Raw genomic sequence first — 20,228 nt, forward strand, 5'->3', positions numbered from 1 at the left:
GTGCTACTTCGAAACCCGTGATTGACATAAATAGCTGCTCATTATGTTTAATTCTCATTATACTCTGTTTTAAATTGCCCGGGAGACAGCACTCCATGGGATTCTAAATCAGTTGCGCAGGTAACAATATTATTAGAGCAAGCAAATGGAAAGAAGGATGAGGTGTTAAAATCATTAAAATCTGTGCGTTGAGCCTTTCCGCCAAAATGAACAATGGGAAATATACCTCTGAAAGGGTTTCCTTTCCAGAGTCCCACTAGGTAGGAATCAGAAGGAAATATGAAAATTATCCCGTAGCCTTCACTATGGTGCTAGCCTAATATTTCTCAGTTGTCAATTCCTTTAGTGTGAACTGTCAATCCAAAAGGCAAATCCATCACATCTAAAGCTTCACTGCCAATAGCAATAGCAATAGCAATAGCAGTTAGACTTATATACCACTTCATAGGGCTCTCAGCCCTCTCTAAGCGGTTTACAGAGTCAGCATATCGCCCCCACAGTCTGGGTCCTCATTTCACCCACCTCAGAAGGATGGAAGGCTGAGTCAACCCTGAGTCGGTGAGATAGCAATAGCAATAGCAATAGCAATAGCAGTTAGACTTATATACCGCTTCATAGGGCTTTCAGCCCTCTCTAAGCGGTTTACAGAGTCAGCATATCGCCCCCACAGTCTGGGTCCTCATTTCACCCACCTCGGAAGGATGGAAGGCTGAGTCAACCCTGAGTCGGTGAGATAGCAATAGCAATAGCAATAGCAATAGCAATAGCAATAGCAATAGCAGTTAGACTTATATACCACTTCATAGGGCTCTCAGCCCTCTCTAAGCGGTTTACAGAGTCAGCATATCGCCCCCACAGTCTGGGTCCTCATTTCACCCACCTCGGAAGGATGGAAGGCTGAGTCAACCCTGAGCCGGTGAGATTAGAACAGCCGAACTGCAGATAACAGTCAGCTGAAGTGGCCTGCAGTACTGCACCCCTAACCACTGCGCCACCTCAGCTCGTCAAGAAGGAGGAACTGGTTGACTCCCAGCTTTGAGCATCTGATACCATTTTAATTACTCATCAAGAAAGCTATTCTCCCAATCATCATCATCATCATCATCATCATTTGAACCTTCTACTGCTACTTTTTTATTACTTTGTTATTTTATTCTTTTATTCTATGTGTATATTTTATATGACATGTTTTGCTACATGTTGTGCAAATTGCTAACGACTTTAACCTGCTTTGAGGTCTTCCTAAAAGAGAAAATGATACAGAAATATGCTAAGTATGACCCTGCATTAAATGTTCTCAGGCTTCAGACCCAAAAAATATATTGAGAAAAAGAAAAAATGGACTCAAAGCCACGTGTGATCATGGGAGCAAAGTTGGTCCCTTAGATATCAAAGTTCTGCCCTCAGCCCACATAACAATTGTATCACTTGACTATTCAGAAGCACTTATGTTTATAAGCAAGCTGTGTGTATGTGATGTGTTTATCCAGGGTTAATTGCATCATGATTTTACTGAACTATACCAATATGGTTTCCATACCATTTGTTGATGTCAGTTGCAAGGTCGTATCCGACCCATCGCGACCCCATGGACAACGTTCCTCCAGGGCTACCTGTCCTCCACCATCCTCTGGAGTCCATTTAAGCTCAGGCCTACTGCTTTGGTGACTCCATCCAGTCACCTCATTCTCTGTCTTCCCATTCTTCTTTTGCCCTCAGTCTTTCCCAGTATTAGGTCTTCTCCAGTGAGTCCTTCCTTTTCATTAATGGCCAAGGTATTTGAGTTTCATCTTCAGGATCTGTCCTTCTAAACAGCAGTCAGGGTTGATCTCCTCTATGACTGACCGGTTTGATCATCTAGCAGTCCAAGGGACTCGCAGGAGTCTTCTCCAGCACCAGAGTTCAAAGGCCTCAATTCTTTGGCACTCAGCCTTTCTTATGGTCCAACTTTCACAGCCATCCATTGCAACTGGGGAAACCATAACCTTGACTATACGCACTTTTGTTGGCAGGGTGATATCTCTGCTTTTTAATATGCTGTCTAGATTATCCATAGCTTTCCTCCCCCATAAATAAATTTGGATATCCTCAGAGCTATTTATTATTATGATACAGTATAATGACTAAGTCAATCACCTCTTCATTGGGACAGGAAGAAAGTCCTCTTTGTGGAGTTCTGTAGAAGGTTACGTCTTTTATCTTGCCTGTAGCAAAACCTTTTTTAAATTGTTCTAATTTATAAACAATGCAAAAACATGGTGATTCTTCAACAGGAGACCTACCTAGGCATTTTACTTACTGATTCGAAGCAGCAAAAGAGTGAAGAAATGCATACTTTTAGTTTCTAATTCTAATACCATTTAAATGTCTCGTTTTGTTTAATTTGCTCTTTGCTCTAATATTTAAATATTGTTTCTAAAAATTACTTTTTAAAATACAGTATATTTCATTCAATGAAATTTCATTTTGAAGAACGGAAAATTGTTAAATAAAATATCCCAGGTTTAGTTGTTTCACTTTCCAGGAGCTGAAGAGGTCACTTCTGGTGGGAAAAGGGAAGAGATTTATGAATGCTGAATGCTGATTTTTTGTTAACAGGATAAGTTGTCTCCCTTCCCTCAACATATGGAAGTAACATAGGGAAATTGCTGAAAGGCCCTTACTGTAAAAAATTTTTACTATCTCCACACCTTGTATTTTGATTCTATCTAGCAGTAGAATTTCCAGGGAGGGCTAATACAAACTATCATTCGTAGTGAATTGGATAGATCCCCGATCAACTTTTCAGGATTAATTGCATGTGACATAAAAATGAGTAAAAGGAATTTGCTGGAATGACCAACTATAACAGAAAACAGTAGCAGCGGCTATCAAGATTTTTTTTTTTGTCTTCCATTTTTCTTTCCTACCCTTTGAAAGTTGCTGATGATAAGGATGTGTCAGATCTTCAGAGAAATCATGCTTCAGATGCTAACTGCTTTTGATTAATTTTCTCTAACGTACTGAGCTGTGGGCAGATGGATTAAAAAGGCATTTGAACTTGAAGAGGAGGTTTAAAGTAGCTTTGATGAATAAGTGCCAGGAATTGCAATGGATTATCTTATATAAATGATTACATATGTAGGTGCTTAAAGAAGAAAGGGCACTCAAATATAATATGCGTTGTTTTCAATGTGTACAACAGCTGGGTTTTTTTTTTCCTCATCTCCTTTGCATAGCAGAGAGATTGGAGCAGAAGGGATTTCAAGAGAGCAAGTGTTTGCTGTTCTGCACATCCACAACTATCCAGTAGTTTGCTTGCTTATTAGAAGCTTTTTCTGTTTTCCCCCCCCCAAAAAAGGGGGGGGAAATGTCTCAGGTACGAATTTTCATATATCCAATTAAGGTAAATGAATATGGGTGGCAGCAGCTGTTGATTAATTAAGAAATAAATATTTTGCCTCTAATAGTGCAAAGAAACTGGGAACATATGTTCCTTCAACACAGCTAGGTACTGTTGGACTGAAATCAGCAGCATTCCTAGTATATTTGCTGATCTTGCAAATCCCTGCAACTTTCTAATGGAAAAAAAAGAGCAAAAGGAGCAAAATGTTTGTTTCTTGTACAGAATTATCAGGAGAAAATCCAGAAAATAGGGAGATACTTTTAAGCTAACAATGCAATAAAATACGACAAAGCCCTTGTATCGTGTGGTAATTACCGGTATGTCCTTCAAGCCTCTTTCTGTCTGTTTTACAACCAGAACTTTGGGTATGTAGAATACAGGAGGAGATGCTCAAGGATGAAGGGAATAAATAGAAAAAGTTATTTATTAAAAAGTCATTACGGTAATTTCTTACAGTTCATTATAAGATTATAGTTCACCCTGTTTTCATTAATGTAATAAAAAGAAGACCTGGGGTGACATGATAGCAGTGTTCCAATAGCAAGAGCCGAGGTGGCGTAGTGGTTAGAGTGCAGCACTGCAGGCCACTTCAGCTGACTGTGATCTGCAGTTCAGCTGTTCTAATCTCACCGGCTCAAGGTTGACTCAGCCTTCCATCCTTCCGAGGTGGGTGAAATGAGGACCCAGATTGTTGGGGGTGATATGCTGACTCTGTAAATCGCTTAGAGAGGGCTGAAAGCCCTATGAATGGCAAGGGTTCATCAGCCTCATTTCTCAGGTGTTGTGGGTGGCTCATATAGGCACCTAAGCATTTAGTTACATCATTGGCCCATTTAATTCTTCGTTTTTTGAAATATATTGCTTGATTGTATTAATATTAATATCAGTTCAGTTTATGTTATTGATTAGCCCTTGGACCATATCAATTGTATTAATTAAAAAAACATGTACAATATTATATTATTTGGATACAGTGGTATTTATAAAGTATTAACTATAAATAATTTAAGGCCTTTGAATTGTGGTGCTAGAGAAGACTCCTGCGAGTCCCTTAGACTGCAAGGCAATCAAACTGGTCAGTCCTAGAGGAGATCAACCCCAACTGCTCCTTACAAGGCCAGATCCTGAAGATGAAACTCAAATACTTTGGCCATTAATGAAAAGGAAGGACTTACTGGCGAAGAGCCTAATGCTGGGAACGATTGAGGGCAAAAGAAGAAGGGGATGACAGAGAATGAGGTAGCTGGATAGAGTCACCGAAGCAGTAGGTGTGAGCTTAAATGGACTCCAGAGGATGGTGGAGGACAGGAAGGCCTGGAGGAACGTTGTCCATGGGGTCGCAATGGGTCAGACACAACTTCGCAACTAACAACAACAATATAGATAATGTATATAATTTAAATATTTAAAGATAAATAAAAAAGTTTAGGTAGATATTAACTATGTTTTCTAAAATGGCATATTACTTTTTGCTTTATCATACTGTTATAAAATATGTATAGTACATTGTATTATTTTGATACAGTAGTATTTGTACAGTATTAAGGTTTATTAACACTCTAATGTTTAGATAACTTAGACCATTAACGATAGAAAAGAGTAAGTAATGTATCAGTAATAATTATGCATTAAAATGTCAATGTTAGTAGGCGTAAGATTATTTAACTTGGCATACAGAAACTAAGATATGATTTTAAAATGCTGCAAATTACATCAAAATATTTGTTGTTCAATAAGGGTTCCTGGCTTAAGCCGATTACTCGGTGTTGAGGTCTCCACTGTATTGTTACTTACTGTGCATGTTGAAATAAAACACAAAGCAAATTTGACAATGACTAAAATAATAATAAGAAAAATGAGAAAAATGGTTCTTCGGTTTCTAACTGCCCTTTTCTTTAGACCTCAGCCAATTTGCAATGTTTATAAGCATTTAAGGCCCCTAGAAACCATGCAGTAAATGTTTATAATTGACTTGCTGCATAATATATTGTATACACGGGAACTGTTCTTGCTTCAATTTGATTAAATTTCCAAATTCAAAAAGGTTCTCAACCTTTTAAATCCAATTGTTGATTAATGAATGACTTCTTCATGGCCAATCTAAAATCATGTCTTTTTTTAAAAAAAATCATCTCATCTTTATTACTTTTATAGCAATAGCAGTTAGACTTACATACCGCTTCATAGGACTTTCAGCCCTCTCTAAGCGGTTTACAGAGTCAGCATATCGCCCCCAACAACAATCCAGGTCCTCATTTTACCCACCTCGGAAGGATGGAAGGCTGAGTCAACCTTGAGCCGGTGAGATTTGAACAGCCGAACTGCAGAACTGCAGTCAGCTGAAGTAGCCTGCAGTGCTGCATTTAACCACTGCGCCACCTCGGCTCATTGACTTTTACAAATAATTCAAGGTAGCAAATTTATCTAATGCATCTTCCTTCTCCTATTTTCCCCATAACAATAACCTCCTGAGACCAGATGAGCTAGCTTTTATCTCTAAATTGGAACTAGAAAAGGCATTCTCCTGGTTTTTAGCTGGTGTCATAATCACCACCAGACCAGAGGAGGTCCCGGTTTGGACCGAATTGCCCAAACCAGTAGTGGAAATCACAGATGGCTCTCCCACCCCCATGGCCAGCTCTATGGCATCCCATTTAGGCCCTTTTCTCACCAAAAGCACATGCGCTCATATTTGAGAACCGGTAGGGAAGGTAAGTGTATACCACTCCTGCACCAGACCAAACTGGTTCTATTACATTTCTTAAACCACATCATTTTAACATTGAGCCTTTTGCACATGTAGACATTTTTAAATCCCTTTTTGCTCTACAAGGTACAACGACTTTGATTAACAAGTGTTTGTAGATTTTTACCACCAGCAATGATTCTTAAGAGCTGGAATGTTTTAGGCAAGACAAGCAATTTGAAGAAAACTTCTCGCTTGCCTGTTTCGTTTTTGTTTAGTTTTTCATTATCAGAAATATTTGGCCTTCATTGAGCAAGTCATCCATTAATTCTTGCTGCACCGTTTGATTGAAATGATTTGCAAGAGAAGAATGGAATAAAGACGGATATTTGAGTCAAAATTTGATTGGTGTATTCCATTTCTTCACCATCTTGTTCTTTTGCAGCTCCTATTGTTACTAAAATATTTTTTCATTTGTTCAGGTCTTGCTGAACATATATCCAGTAGACGTTTCATTGTTTCCAATGTGGTTATCCCAAATATTTTTCACAAAATTACAATATCTTTTCCTTGTTTCTTAGAAGGTTCAATAGGTTTTGTGCTTACAGTTAGGCTTTGAAATAACAATGTTAGTTTGCTGAAACTGCCTATTCTATTGCTTGGTTCTATTTTCATATAAATCAATTTTCTTAGAAGCTGTCACTACTCATTGTTTAATACCTCCATGACTTCTGCAATCATTTTGCTCTCCAAATTCTATTCCTTTTTCAAAATTGTTTTATTTTCCCGTTTTTCAATTTCTGCTTATTCAGATGCTGTAAGTTGCTAATATATTTTCAAAAGTAATTTATTTTATTTTCCATTTTAACTTTTGACTTTGCCATTTAATTTTTCGTTTCACAGCTTGCTTTCCATTTACAATCCAGTTCTGTTGTTCTTGTTTTTGTGAAGCTATACATGAGCTGTTCATCTCTTTGATCATTTTTGTCACAATTAATTGAGCAGCCGCATATGCATCATGAGAAAAATAATTTAAATATTTATTTGGAGTGGACTTCAAAGGAGGTAATTTTTAATTATGGTTTTGTTTCACTATTTTGATTTGTCTGCTCAGAAGGTTCATTTGCTGCCTCCAAATAGATATGTTGCCTTGTTCTTCTATACTATTTTGGTTGTAGGTTTTTTTTTCAATTTCAATGTTTTTCAGTATTTCTATAGTTGTTCCAATTAATAATAATCAATAAATTGGAACAACTATAAAAAATACTGAAAAACTTGAAATTGAAAAAACATACAACCAAAATAGTATAGAAGAACAGGGCAACATAACTATCCATTTGGATAGTTCAAAGTCTATAAAGACCCTTTTTTCTGACCCTGAAATATCTATGATCCATAAGTCATTGTTTAGAAATATATGATTTCAGAAGTGTTATCTTCCAAATGCCATACATTTATTTCTAGAATCCACAAGTCAATGGTTCCAGTTCATAACAACATTTTATAATTCCTTGGTTTTCACTGAGTGCTATTTGTTTGTTCGTTTGTTTTTGCAATTTTCTTCATGTCGCAACAGTTTCTTGCCCCCAATTGCCCTGGTCAAGGGACCTGAGCCTTGTAGTCCATTGGTCACCTCATGTCCAGAAGCTCATGTCACCTCATGTCCAAAAGGATTGTATCATTAGATCCAACCCTTTTGAGCCAAGCAGCAGCTGATCTGATACGAAATGTTTCTACCACTCACAATTACAAAGGAAAAATTGAGGTGTTCTTGGTTTAATCCCACTAAAGGCCCCTCTAGCTTAGAGATTTTGCCAGTATCTACCTTAATGTTAGCATAGCCCTTAGCTTTATTGAGAATCCGAATCATTGCCAAATGACAAGATTGATTTTTTAAAAATAGAAGCCTTTTTATTAATCAATCTTCAGACCACCATACACAAAATATAAACAAACATTCACCGGTGATAAAGAGGAAAAACCATTATACAAGTAAACACATAAAGAAAAAAAAAGAATCTGTAATTAACACCATATCCTAAGTTCAATTGATTTTATTAAGTCTTTAAAAGGGAAAACTAAACTTTCAAAGTTCACCACCCCTGCCCAAGATGGTATCCCGTATTCAGATGATGATAAGCAGTGGTGGGTTTCAAAAAATTTTAGAACCTCTTGTGTAGGTGTGGCCTGCTTTGTGGGAGTGGCTTGCTGGCCATGTGACTTGGTGGGAGTGGCTTGCCAGCCATGTGACCAGGTGGGAGTAGCTTGGCAGTCATGTGACTAGGTGGGTGTGGCCAACTTGTAAAATGTGGTGAAACTCACTTAACAACGCTCTTGCTTAGCAACCAAAATGTTGGCTCAGAAACTCTGGCATTTGAAGTCCACAAGTCTTAAAGCTGTCAAGTTACAAGACCCTTGCACCCCTAACCTCTTAGAAAAAAAAAAACCCAGGGGTGTTCAAACTTGACAGCTTTAAGACTTGTGGACTTCAACTCCCAGAATTCCTCCTCCAGTCACGTTGGCTCAGAAACTCTGGCATTGAAGTGTGCAAGTCTTAAAGCTGTCAAGTTACAAGACCCTTGCACCCCTAGCCCTTTAGAAAAAAAAACCCAGGGGTGTTCAAACTTGACAGCTTTAAGACTTTAAGGTTTAGATAGGACTCTTAGTCCTATCGGGGCAATTGGTGAGCCAGGCAATCAGTGGGTGGCAGGCAGGGCAAGAGTGGTGTGTGTGAAGTTTCCGCTGTTCGCCCATGAGGCCAATGTTGAGAAAAGACAGGAGACATATATTACAACAGGTGTGGATGGACGGAGGGAGGGAGCTGGAACTGGTTCTAAACAGCACTGTAGATTTGTGGAACCTCTTCTATAGAAGAGGTTAGAACTGGCAGGAACCCCCACTTGAGGGTAAGGATGATAATTTCATTATTTGCTACAGATTGCTGGACCCTATTGCTTTCTTCAAATTATCAATATTTACTTATTCAACAATCGAGAAGCATGACTAATTTAAAACCAAAATTTAAAGTACCACATACTGATACAAGATCTACAAAATCAGGGAATTATTTTAAATTATTGCAATCATCTACCAATTATTGTTTGCTCATCTCCCCCTTCTCCTTGCAAGTTCAAGCATACAAAAACCTCTCTTCATTTTATTCCAACATCACCCTGGAAGTTAAGACTGCAACCTGACTGATGGCTTTGTTTGAACTTTTATACAGACTGATTACATATGATCATGTTGCATCTCAGTTTCTGCAATAGGGGGAAATGAGATGATAAGCTTAATTAAATAAAATACAGAACTGACAATACAAACAAGGGCATGCCTAAACTAATTAAAATGTTGCAGAATTCAATTAGTCAAGATAAAATAGATTAAGGCGTGCTGAAACATGCCGATTAGGAGTTCTTTATACATAGATTTCAAAGAAGACAAACATGGCATTTCATTCTCACTAGAATAAGGTTTCCAAACAAAACACACAAACTCTAGACAACTAACTCAGTGTGGCACCAAGATAGTAGCAACAGTGTGGTTTCACGGGATAAAGATGCACCATAAGTAACTGAGGAAAAAAGAATAAATAAATTAGGTATGCTATAGAAAAAGTATCCTGTCACCAGAAATAGGTATATCTGTCAGTGTTGCTTTCATCCAGTTCCTCTTGCATTTATTTTACCTCTTGTAATTTCTCCATCTTGCAAATGCAACACCCATGACAATAGCTTCTGCATTTTCATATTTCATATTTCCTTTCAATATAAAGATCTTTAGGAGTCATAGTTGCACAATAGTTAGAATGCAATATTGCAGGCAAATTCTGCCCACAGCCTGGAGTTTGATCGTGATGGGGCTCAAGGTTGACTTAGCCTTCTATCCTTCTGAGGTTGATAAAATGAGGACCCAGATAGTTGGGGTCCATATGCTGACATTTGTAAACTGCTCATAGAGAGTTGTAAAGCACTATGAGGTGGTATATAAGTCTAAATGCTACTGCTATTGCTGTTACAGGTAAATTCAGAGTACCGTTTGCTGAATTTCTGCAGTGATTTTTCCTCGAATTTAACATGGGTTGGTGTCTTCCATGCTTTTACGTCATTCAGTGCTTGAGGACTGAAGGGGAAAAAAAGTAGGAAGATAGAAGTATGGTATTCCGTCTTTTGAAATTGTGATAGGCGAGAGGAAGGATCCTCTCATTCAGTTTGAGGAAAGGAATTTGCTTCTAAAATTTCTTTCAGAGAAAACCCTTGAGTTAAAATCTGATCAGGGGAAAATGCACTTTCATAGTCATTTAATAGCAGGTGGTGCTGGTGCTGACTTTGATTGGCCAATCATCTCTTCAACAGCCTGCAGCCTCCATGTTTCAGCACATGTCAGTTAGTTTCCAATAAAAAGAATTCCTTTCATAAGACTTTTTCAGACCTGGAAATATGGGAGTGAGAGCAATGGGAAGGTGTATAACAGGAAACTATCCCCGCAGTGGCACCCAGTGCCTTTTTAAAGAATAATAATTAAGGTCTATAAAGAGGGATGGTTTGGCCATGTGGCAGAAGTACTAGATTAGAAATAGGAAATGTGAGTTTCAGTCCTGCCTTATCTTAGTTGTGAAAACGTTGCCTAGAAAACAGTATGGATTTGTACAAGTCTAAAAAAAAATAGCATTATTAATAATATCTGCCTATCTCAGGTTCTAGGACTTGGATTTGATGGGTGGATTTAAAATGCTAAATCCAGTCTGAACATCTGGCTGACTGTGTAACCCTCCATAATAATAACATCATCAAAAGAAAATGAAGATAAATTCTCAAGCCCCTGCCTTGAGAATAAGGAAGAAAAGCAAAATCCTTGCCCACAAAAGAATTTGTTTGAGAAACTACAAGGCCAATTTAGGCAAAGTATTTGAGATGTTTCATGGCCACATAACCCGAAATATTCTAGAAAATATAGTTGATTGGCTATAACCACAAACTACAGCATTTTTCATTCCAACTGATTATAAGGCTCAACATCATTTATTATTGGAAGTTGCACCTGGCTGCCAAGATAAATCAAGTAATAAACTGCTCCATAACACTAAAGTAATAATATCACCTCATCTTACACAATTGTTGCAAATATTGCTGAAGAAGATTCATGGCGCATGTGCTATAAATGATGTACATGATGCCACAATAATTCTTTTTTAAAAAGTCATAATAAAGTATTTCGTTCTATTGCTTCAGGAGTTGACAAATAGGTTTCATAAGTCTCTGTATCAGTCATGGTTTGTTCGGTCATGGGTTAGATCTTATTCCCATGAACTTCAGAAATCTAATTATGCAGGGAATCATAAGAGAACTAAGCCTCTAAACAACTTAGCACTCAATGTATAAAATGTGTTGATTAAATAGCCCTAAAGAACTCTCACTTTCTGCTGCATGCTTAACAGGGAAAAATACAGCCCAGCCCAGTCTATTCTAGACATTGAAAGGCATAAGGAGAAACAAACTTCCATGTTTTTCATAATGACGTGTGTAGAACATGGGTTCTGGAGTTCTTTCCAACACTAGTGTTCCCCATTTGTTAGTGTGTGGGTGAGAGAGAGGGAGGGGAAAGGAGGAAGAGGGAGGGAGGGAGGGAGGGAGGGAGGGAGGGAGGGAGAGAGAGAGAGAGAGAGAGAGAGAGAGAGAGAGAGAGAGAGAGAGAGAGAGAGAGAGAGAGAGAGAGAGAGAGAGAGAGAGAGAGAGAGAGAGATAATGCCCTTAGTGAATGCATCCAGCCTGCTGGTAGAATCTTATATATTTCTAAATAGAATTCACTCTCTAAAAATTAATTGAAGGGAATACAGTGGATTAAGTCGGATAAAAGGAGATTATAGGGATCAATTTTACTTCGCTTGAACTCCAAGATCCACCAATTGGGAAAATATATACATTTTAAGGATTCTCACTTACACTAAGCTTTGTTTTCATAACCACAGATGATTGGATAAACATCAGCAGAAGGCTTTGCAAAAGATGATATAAAACAGACTGCTGATCCTCTGCAAGATGTGTTTGTGTATGCTTGCCTCTCAGTATAAAAATGGGATATTATAGTATTTTATCAAAATATCCATATGTTTGTACAAAAATGAGAAGGATTGGGCAGAACAGCTCCAAAAAGGAAGAAAAAAGGAGACAATTCGAGGGCATGAATTTGAAAATCCTTTCCTTTCTCTAGCCTTAATTTCATTATCAATTCCAGTTGGGTGAATCTCCTAACATCCAATTTCATCCCACCGTGACGCCTAAAAGATAGATGCACCTTTTGACATGGCAAAACAAAGTCCTTTTCATTAATTTTTCTTAAAGGATTCGGTAATGATGACCAGTACTATTTATCATTTTGGACTGCTGTGCAGAAATACATAAACTAACAATATTTTTATGCCACAGTAGCTAAAATATCATCCTATACTTAGCAAGTAGGGCAGAAGTGCCCAGCTGTGCCCTATTAAACAAAAGAGTAAAGAAACTTACAGTATATGGTACAATAGTCAAGCAGAAGAAAAGAAAATGCTTGAAATATACAAGAAGAAAGTTTGTTCTTGCAGGGACAAGTCATCCTCCACTTACAACAGTCCATTAAGTGACTCTTCAAAGTTACGACGGCACTGAAAAAAGTGACTTATGACCATTTTTCACACTTATGAGCCGAGGTGGCGCAGTGGTTAAATGCAGCACTGCAGGCTACTTCAGCTGGCTGCAGTTCTGCAGTTCGGCTGTTCAAATCTCACCGGCTCAGGATTGACTCCGCCTTCCATCCTTCCGAGTTAGGTAAAATGAGGACCCGGAGTGTTGTTGGGGGCAATATGCTGACTCTGTAAACCGCTTAGAGAGGGCTGAAAGCCCTATGAAGTGGTATATAAGTCAACATATCGCCCCCACAGTCTGGGTCCTCATTTCACCCACCTTGGAAAGATGGAAGGCTGAGTCAACCTTGAGCCAGTGAGATTCGAACTGCTGAATTGCAGGCAGATGGCAGGCAATAGCAATAGCAGTTAGACTTATATACCGCTTCATAGGGCTTTCATCCCTCTCTAAGCGGTTTACAGAGTCAGCATATTGCCCCCAACAACAATCCGGGTCCTCATTTTACCCACCTCGGAAGGATGGAAGGCTGAGTCAACCTTGAGCTGGTGAGATTAGAACCGCTGAACTGCAGATAACAGTCAGCTGAAGTGGCCTGCAGTGCTGCACCCTAACCACTGCGCCACCTCGGCTGTTAATTGACAAAGTCTCCAAAAAGGTGGAGGGGAAGACCAGATTGAGACAGATAGAATTCTGATTTAGGAGGAGACTTGATTTGATTTGATATTTTTTAATCTATCTACTTATATGTAAAACTACTCAAGGCTTCTGGAAGTCAGGCATACAATGTAAATTTAATTTAATATTGTTGATCGCATTGAAAGCCCGATATTTAGATTGCATTTGGCATTTTTATCCACTTTTTATCAAGTCCTTCCGAAGAGCCTAGGATAGGCAGATGTTGTTGTTTAATAGTGTTAAAGGTATTGTCGCTGCATGTGAGCTGTTCCAAGTAAAGCTGCCTTTTGCAATTATTATTATTGTACAATTCATCAAGTGTGATGGTTAATGTGCACAGGCACAAGTTAGCTTTTCAGCCTTGACAGTCCCCTATGGGAAATAACCTTGCGAAGGCAAGGGAGGACTTCCTACCCGCAAATTACACCTTCTCTTTCCAGTTGTTCAATGATTCCAACAAATCTTTGGCAATGACCCTGGGATACGGCAAACCTCCCGTGTTCGTTCCTTTTTGCAGAGTGATTAGAGCTGCAGCTTTTCCTCGCTGTTTTGTGGCAGAGAAATGGCACGGGAGATGAACTATGCTGCCAGGCCTGGAGGTGGGTTGCAAGCAGAGAAATCCACCTACCAGCTCCTGTCAACAACCTGCTGTCAGCTGTTTTTGAAAAGAAAGAGCAGAGAAAGTACCACAGCAGAGCCCGTAAGAGAGCCAGGGAACCGGATGAGAGAAAGAAAGAGAGTGTGGGGAAAGAGACAGCAAGAGAGAAAACAAGAATCACAGAGCAAGAGAAAAAAAGAAGAATATGCAAGGAAACAAGCAGAAAAGAAAACAAGGACCAAACAGAAGAGAAGAAGGAGGACGAGGAGCAAGAGAGGGAGGAAAAGAGAGATAGAAACGAAAGCAATTGAAAGACAAGTGAGGGGGAAAAGACACAAAAGCATTCTGCCTGAGTTTACCTTTTCCAATAAGCAAGCGAGTTGGAAAATCATCTAAAAGCAATTAATTAGAGTACTCTGATGAAGTGGGATCTTCCTATGAAAAGGGGCACCGGGAGAAATGGATTGCATTTACTTTGATAGTTAGCCCAACAAAGAACTTAAAAGGCAAAGTTGATTGGTTTAGAAATAGTCATCTGTCCGGTTACATCACAGGAATTAAAGCGTCCAATAGTATGTAGGTGTGACCAGAGAAAAGAGCATTGTATTCCTGAATAAATGTAAAAGAAACATTTGCAAAGGAAAAACATCGAAATAGGTACAGGAGTAAGATTCATTCTCAGCGCTTCCCAAGATGGAGTTTGATGGAGTAAGAGCCAAGGTGGCGCAGTGGTTAAATGCAGCACTGCAGGCTACTTCAGCTGACTGCAGTTCTGCAGTTCGGCTGTGGGAGGTGATCTATGGGAGGTGATCGGCAGGAGGCGGTCTCTCAGGTACCCAGGTCCGATGCCATGTAGGGCTTTATAGGTAGTGCCTATAGAGCCAAGGTGGCGCAGTGGTTAAATGCAGCACTGCAGGCTACTGCTAGATCAGCAGGTCAGCGGTTCAAATCTCACCGGCTCAGGGTTGACTCAGCCTTCCATCCTTCCGAGGTGGGTAAAATGAGGACCCAGATTGTTGGGGGCAATATGCTGACTCTCTATAAACCGCTTAGAGAGGCCTGAAAGGCCTATGAAGCGGTATATAAGTCTACTGCTATTGCTATTGCTATTGCTAGTGACCAGCACCTTGAAGCGGGTCCGGAGACTAATGGGTAGCCAGTGCAGCTCGCGGAGGATAGGTGTGACGTGGGTGTACCTGTGTGCACCCACAATCGCTCACGTGGCTGCATTCTGGACTAACTGAAGTCTTCGAACACTCTTCAAGGGCAGCCCCATGTAGAGCGCGTTACAGTAAGGCTGGATTCATACACACTCCTCAGTTTCCTCATGTCAAAACAAGAGCAAGTACACTACGTTGCACAGAAATTCTTTTCCTTTGAAAGAATTTCCCCAAAGTAAACTGAGCAAGGTAAAGATCTTTTCTTCGTGACTGCAATGGAAAGTACCACTCTTAGCAACTGCTAATGAAGTAGAGTCGTTTGACACTGTTAAGTATTCTTTACAATCCATTTTTATATGTGAACCAAATTCTGATATTACCAGAATGTAACTGCTGACTTCACTTTACTTCTTTTTTTTTGGCTTTGGTGGGAAGGCAGCAATTTAAATATCTTTTGTTTTAACATCCCAGTTAAAGTTCTAAGAGATTCCTGAAGGGTCTTAAAGAATATGTAGACAGGTGCTAAAGACATGAATAAAGCATTTCCCCATAGATTATAAATCTTGTCAACATGGAATTATCATCAGGAGCCAAGGCAACAGCCTACAATTAATTCAGAATTATTCAGATTACCATAGAAACTCAGCCAAGATATCAGATTTTTTTGTGTGTGTAATTCCTGACTTCAAACATTCAAGTATACTCTGTAATTTACATAGTAATGGTGCAATAGTGAAAGAAAGCACAGAAGAAATATTGAGTTTTGATAACTCCATTCTCCCCCCCGCCAAAAAAAAAATCTTTGACATAACAAAAATTAAGAAAAATTAAATAAAAAGCAAGAAAACCTCCCTTGGGGATTTGTTAATAGCCTTTCTTTTTCCCCTGATGGGGAATGAATTGTCTGAATGGAACGTTATGAAGCAGTTATTTCTTCTACTTGGCTGTTATTAGAAACAGCATCATATAAAATCATTGGGAATAGGCAGTATACAAATTATATAAAATAGTATATAGTAAATATACTATAGTATATCTGCCAGAGTGAAGGGAGGATTAAGAGAATTTAAATATAGTAAAATATTTAAATTCTCTTAATTCTCCCTTCACTCTGGCAGATGAATTCCACATCCAAGAGACAAATATATTATTGGACCTCTAATTATTCTGACTGTTGTAGCAGAGTCTGAAAGGAACTATTCTACGTATATAAGAGCTCCCATAATAGGCAAGTTGTAAATTAAACAAACACATAGGTTATCCTATTTCAGCTGCCAAGATCCAGGACACACTACTTTCTTTTTCATATCTTTTTGCTGTCATCTTGCGATCATCTAGATCGGTGTTTCACAACCTTGGCCAGTTTAAGAGTTGTGGACTTTAACTCCCAAAATTCCTCAGCCAGCTGGGGAATTCTGGGGTTGAAGTCCATGCCTCTTAAAAGTATCATCTCATCAAGAGAGCGTGTGATCGATTTATGTCTGAAAAATTAAGCATTTATATCTCTTTAAAAAAAAATAGAGGAATTAAACGTGCATGAACTCTGTCCTTTTTAAATAAAACAGATTTGCATAAAGTTAATCTTAGATTAGCCTTGTGCATATTTTGAGAAAAGCCTCAAACAATAGGACATTTTATAACAACTGAAAAGGCTTTCCAAATCAAGCATCAGAATTTTAGTAACATTCTTAAATATTGTGCAATTCAAGCAGTTTGGCTATTTTTCCCATGCTTTCTCTCATAACATTTAGTAACTTCTGAATTCTAAGAAACACGAAATTTTCCCCAGAGTGGTTTAGATCTTTGTGACGGCTTAGCTGTCAGGGGAAAGGGTGGCATTTGTGTGACTTTTTGTTAAGAAAAACAGAGTTAGTATACCGGTAATTTATCATAGCAATAGCAATAGCGGTTAGACTTATATACCGCTTCATAGGGCTTTCAGCCCTCTGTGTGTGTGTGTGTGTGTTATATTTGTGTTGCAAACAAAGGCAACAGTAAAAGTATTGGGTTTCTGTCGTGATGGATTCTTGTGACGAGCCAATTGACCGATAATGGAAGCTGTTAGCTTCCTCCCATAATTGGGGAATATATATTATATATATTTCAGTGTTAATTTGTCCATCTCTAAGATATGAATCTTATAGCTTCACTTTTCAGATCAGAGCTGCAAAAACCTGGATGGCCATTAAATGGCAAAGAGTAATAGAAAAAAATTAACTCCCTGCTGCCTTCGGGAAGTCAATTGAATTTTTGGAACCCAGATCCAGTAGCCCTTATACAGACCCCAAGCTAGAAGCTGACTTCATACCTATTTGATCTTTCCAGTAATCAAAGTAGCAGCTCAGTCAAGTCTATCTTGTAAAAATAAAACAAAAGGGGAGGGGAGGAGGCTCATTTACCAACTCTTCGGTTGCATGTTTTGCTTTTGCTAATAGACATTATATTGCTGTAAAAGCCATTGCTCCAAGGGATAAATGATCACTTAGTTACTTATTACCAACAGTTACTTGTGTTTCTAAGGAAATGCAGCACAGGGGTACAATAGAGGGAAAGCAGAACCATTAACGTCCTATTTGCATATGGGGGCTGCAAAGAATTGAATCGTAGGGTCTACGAAAACAAGTTCTTAATATGTTGAGGATGCATCAACCTACTTTTCTAGGAAACAGTATTACAAGCCCAGTTTGGAGACGTCTAGAGATACATCCTAGAATAGTCTCTAATCCAGTGGTTCTCAACCTGTGGTCTGTGGAGTCGGGGGTGGGTTCCTACCAGTTTGCACTTATTCGGTAGAACCGGTTCATCAAATCTACCGAACCGGTTAGAAGAGGTTCCACCAGTGGACCCGGAAAGCAGGCCACACCTACAGAAGAGGTTCCAAACTTTTTTGAAACCCACCACTGGTCCTTGGATATGATTATTCTACCCTATCCTGCTCCTATTTATAAAACTCAGTGCCTCTGTGAAAGGGAAGGATGACTACTGCGTTTGTGGTGCAATCAGAACATTGTGTGTGTTGAAGTTGTTTTAACGCAAACCAAAGATGCCTTTTAAAAAACAAGTTTATATCATATTCTTATGCATGCCAGTGCTGTGCGTGAGGGAATTGAAGGTGGTTCTGACAAGTGTTGTCAGAATATCCGCTCACATGGGCGGCAAGCCACTCCCATCTGGTCACATGGGCGGCAAGCCACTCCCACAAAGGAGGCCACACCCACAGAGTAGGTTTGAACAATTTTTGAAACCCACCACTGGGGGGGGGGGCACATCACAGGGGGCCCGTGAAGACTTGAAGAAATGTTATGATTTCAATCTTGAGTTAAATCTTGGGGGTTTGTGGCCACAAAAAGTATTTAAAGGAGGTCCATAGTGAAGAAACGGTTGCTAATCAATACTCTAATCTATCGTTATTGAGGAAGGGGTATCAGCAACTTTAGTTATCCTCCCCCTTTTAAACCCCTGTAGTGAAGGGGGAGGAAATATCTTGAAAGGCCCAGATAAGAACTAATCAAGCAGAACAAACCTTTCAATCTAGATAGTAGACAGAAACTAGCTACGCCTAGGAAACACAAAATGCTGGCAATTCTTTAGAAACAAGATTTCATTGTCCCTCAAGGAAAAAGAAGGATGAAGCTTATTTTCCCTTTGTTCTGTTTTCCATTGAAAAGGAGATGACTTCTTTTCACCCCTTGTTAGGCAGTTCGGTATCTTATTTTTGCACCAATTATCTTGCAGGGGTTTGCTTTTTCCTGGCATCTTATACCTAACCTGGTGTGCGAAAGCTATGTTGAAAAGCAAAAAAAGATGATGATAAAGGGAAATAAATTATATGGTGCCATTTCCTAGCGTTGAGGTGTCTGTCTGGAGAAATCGGCCTCCTCCTGTTCCTTTTAAATGAGAAAATGGGACGATCTCACAAGAAATAAACAGAATCAAACTTTATTTTAAAGAAAGGGGAAGATAATGCATAAAATCCCCTTTAACTTTGAGTACTCGCATTTAAAATATTTGATGACAAAGGAAATAAAAATACAGAGCTAATTAAAACATTGGCAGTACCTGAAAATAACATCTAATGGTGAAATATAAGGCTTTAAGCAGTTTACAAGATATTCAATGTGTTGCTAATATAGAAGCAGCTCTGAAGTAAAGAGATATTAACTTCTGTAAAATGTACAAGAATGAGTTTGTATATAGAGATTATAATGGAGACAATAAATTAGACTAAAAAAAAACACATTACTTTATTTTGTTTCTCTTATTTGAATTTATTATTCAATTTCAATGGGCTCATTAAAATAAAAGTAATTGTATTTCAGTATTTATAGCCACCTTTGTTACATATTCTTTCAGATAAACTGATGCCTGGAGCAAAACTCTCCTTCCTTGCTTTCATGAGTTTTTGTACCTTTTTTTCCCCTTTTTAATAGAAGCCAAAAATATTCTTGTCCTCTTCCCAACCTCCTTATTCTTATTTCTCATATTTACCTTTTTTTTCCAAAGACAATATTTTTTCCTTTCTAGTTTGGGTAACCCAAATGTTTATATGGTTCAGTTTTACCAATGTAGATGTAGATTAAGGAAATCTGCTTAGAATACATATAATCTATTGGGAATGTCTGAGTCTGTTGCTGTTAAGGAAACGCCACTCACAACAAAAAAATATTCTCTAAATGCAAAATTGTTTCCGTTGTTAAACAAACTGCTTTGAGTTTTCTGAAGGCTTTTAAGTATGACCAAAAACAAAACATTGCCAAGCAGATCTGTCAGCCCTTCAAGGAAGATCAGAGGGCAAATCCAAAGTTCTGGAACCTCCTATTGACATCCAAATTAAAAAATCTCAAAAAGTCAAATCAGTACTGCTGTAAATTTAAAAAGAAAGCCAAATTTCTGCTAGTTTGTATTACATAATTTCCATAATTGGTGTAGACATTATTTGAGAAGACATCCTAACAATATGGATAATGATTTCTGCAAAAGTAGGACTGCATAGCCTCCTTTCATGCCACCCAGTATTTAAGGCATCTTTTTATTCCCGGAACAGCCCCTTGCTCTGGTAAGGAGGAATTAATATCAGGAATAATATCAGACAAATAATCAA

This window comes from Thamnophis elegans, chromosome 8 (genome assembly GCF_009769535.1).
Source record: "Thamnophis elegans isolate rThaEle1 chromosome 8, rThaEle1.pri, whole genome shotgun sequence".
Classification (NCBI taxonomy): domain Eukaryota; kingdom Metazoa; phylum Chordata; class Lepidosauria; order Squamata; family Colubridae; genus Thamnophis; species Thamnophis elegans.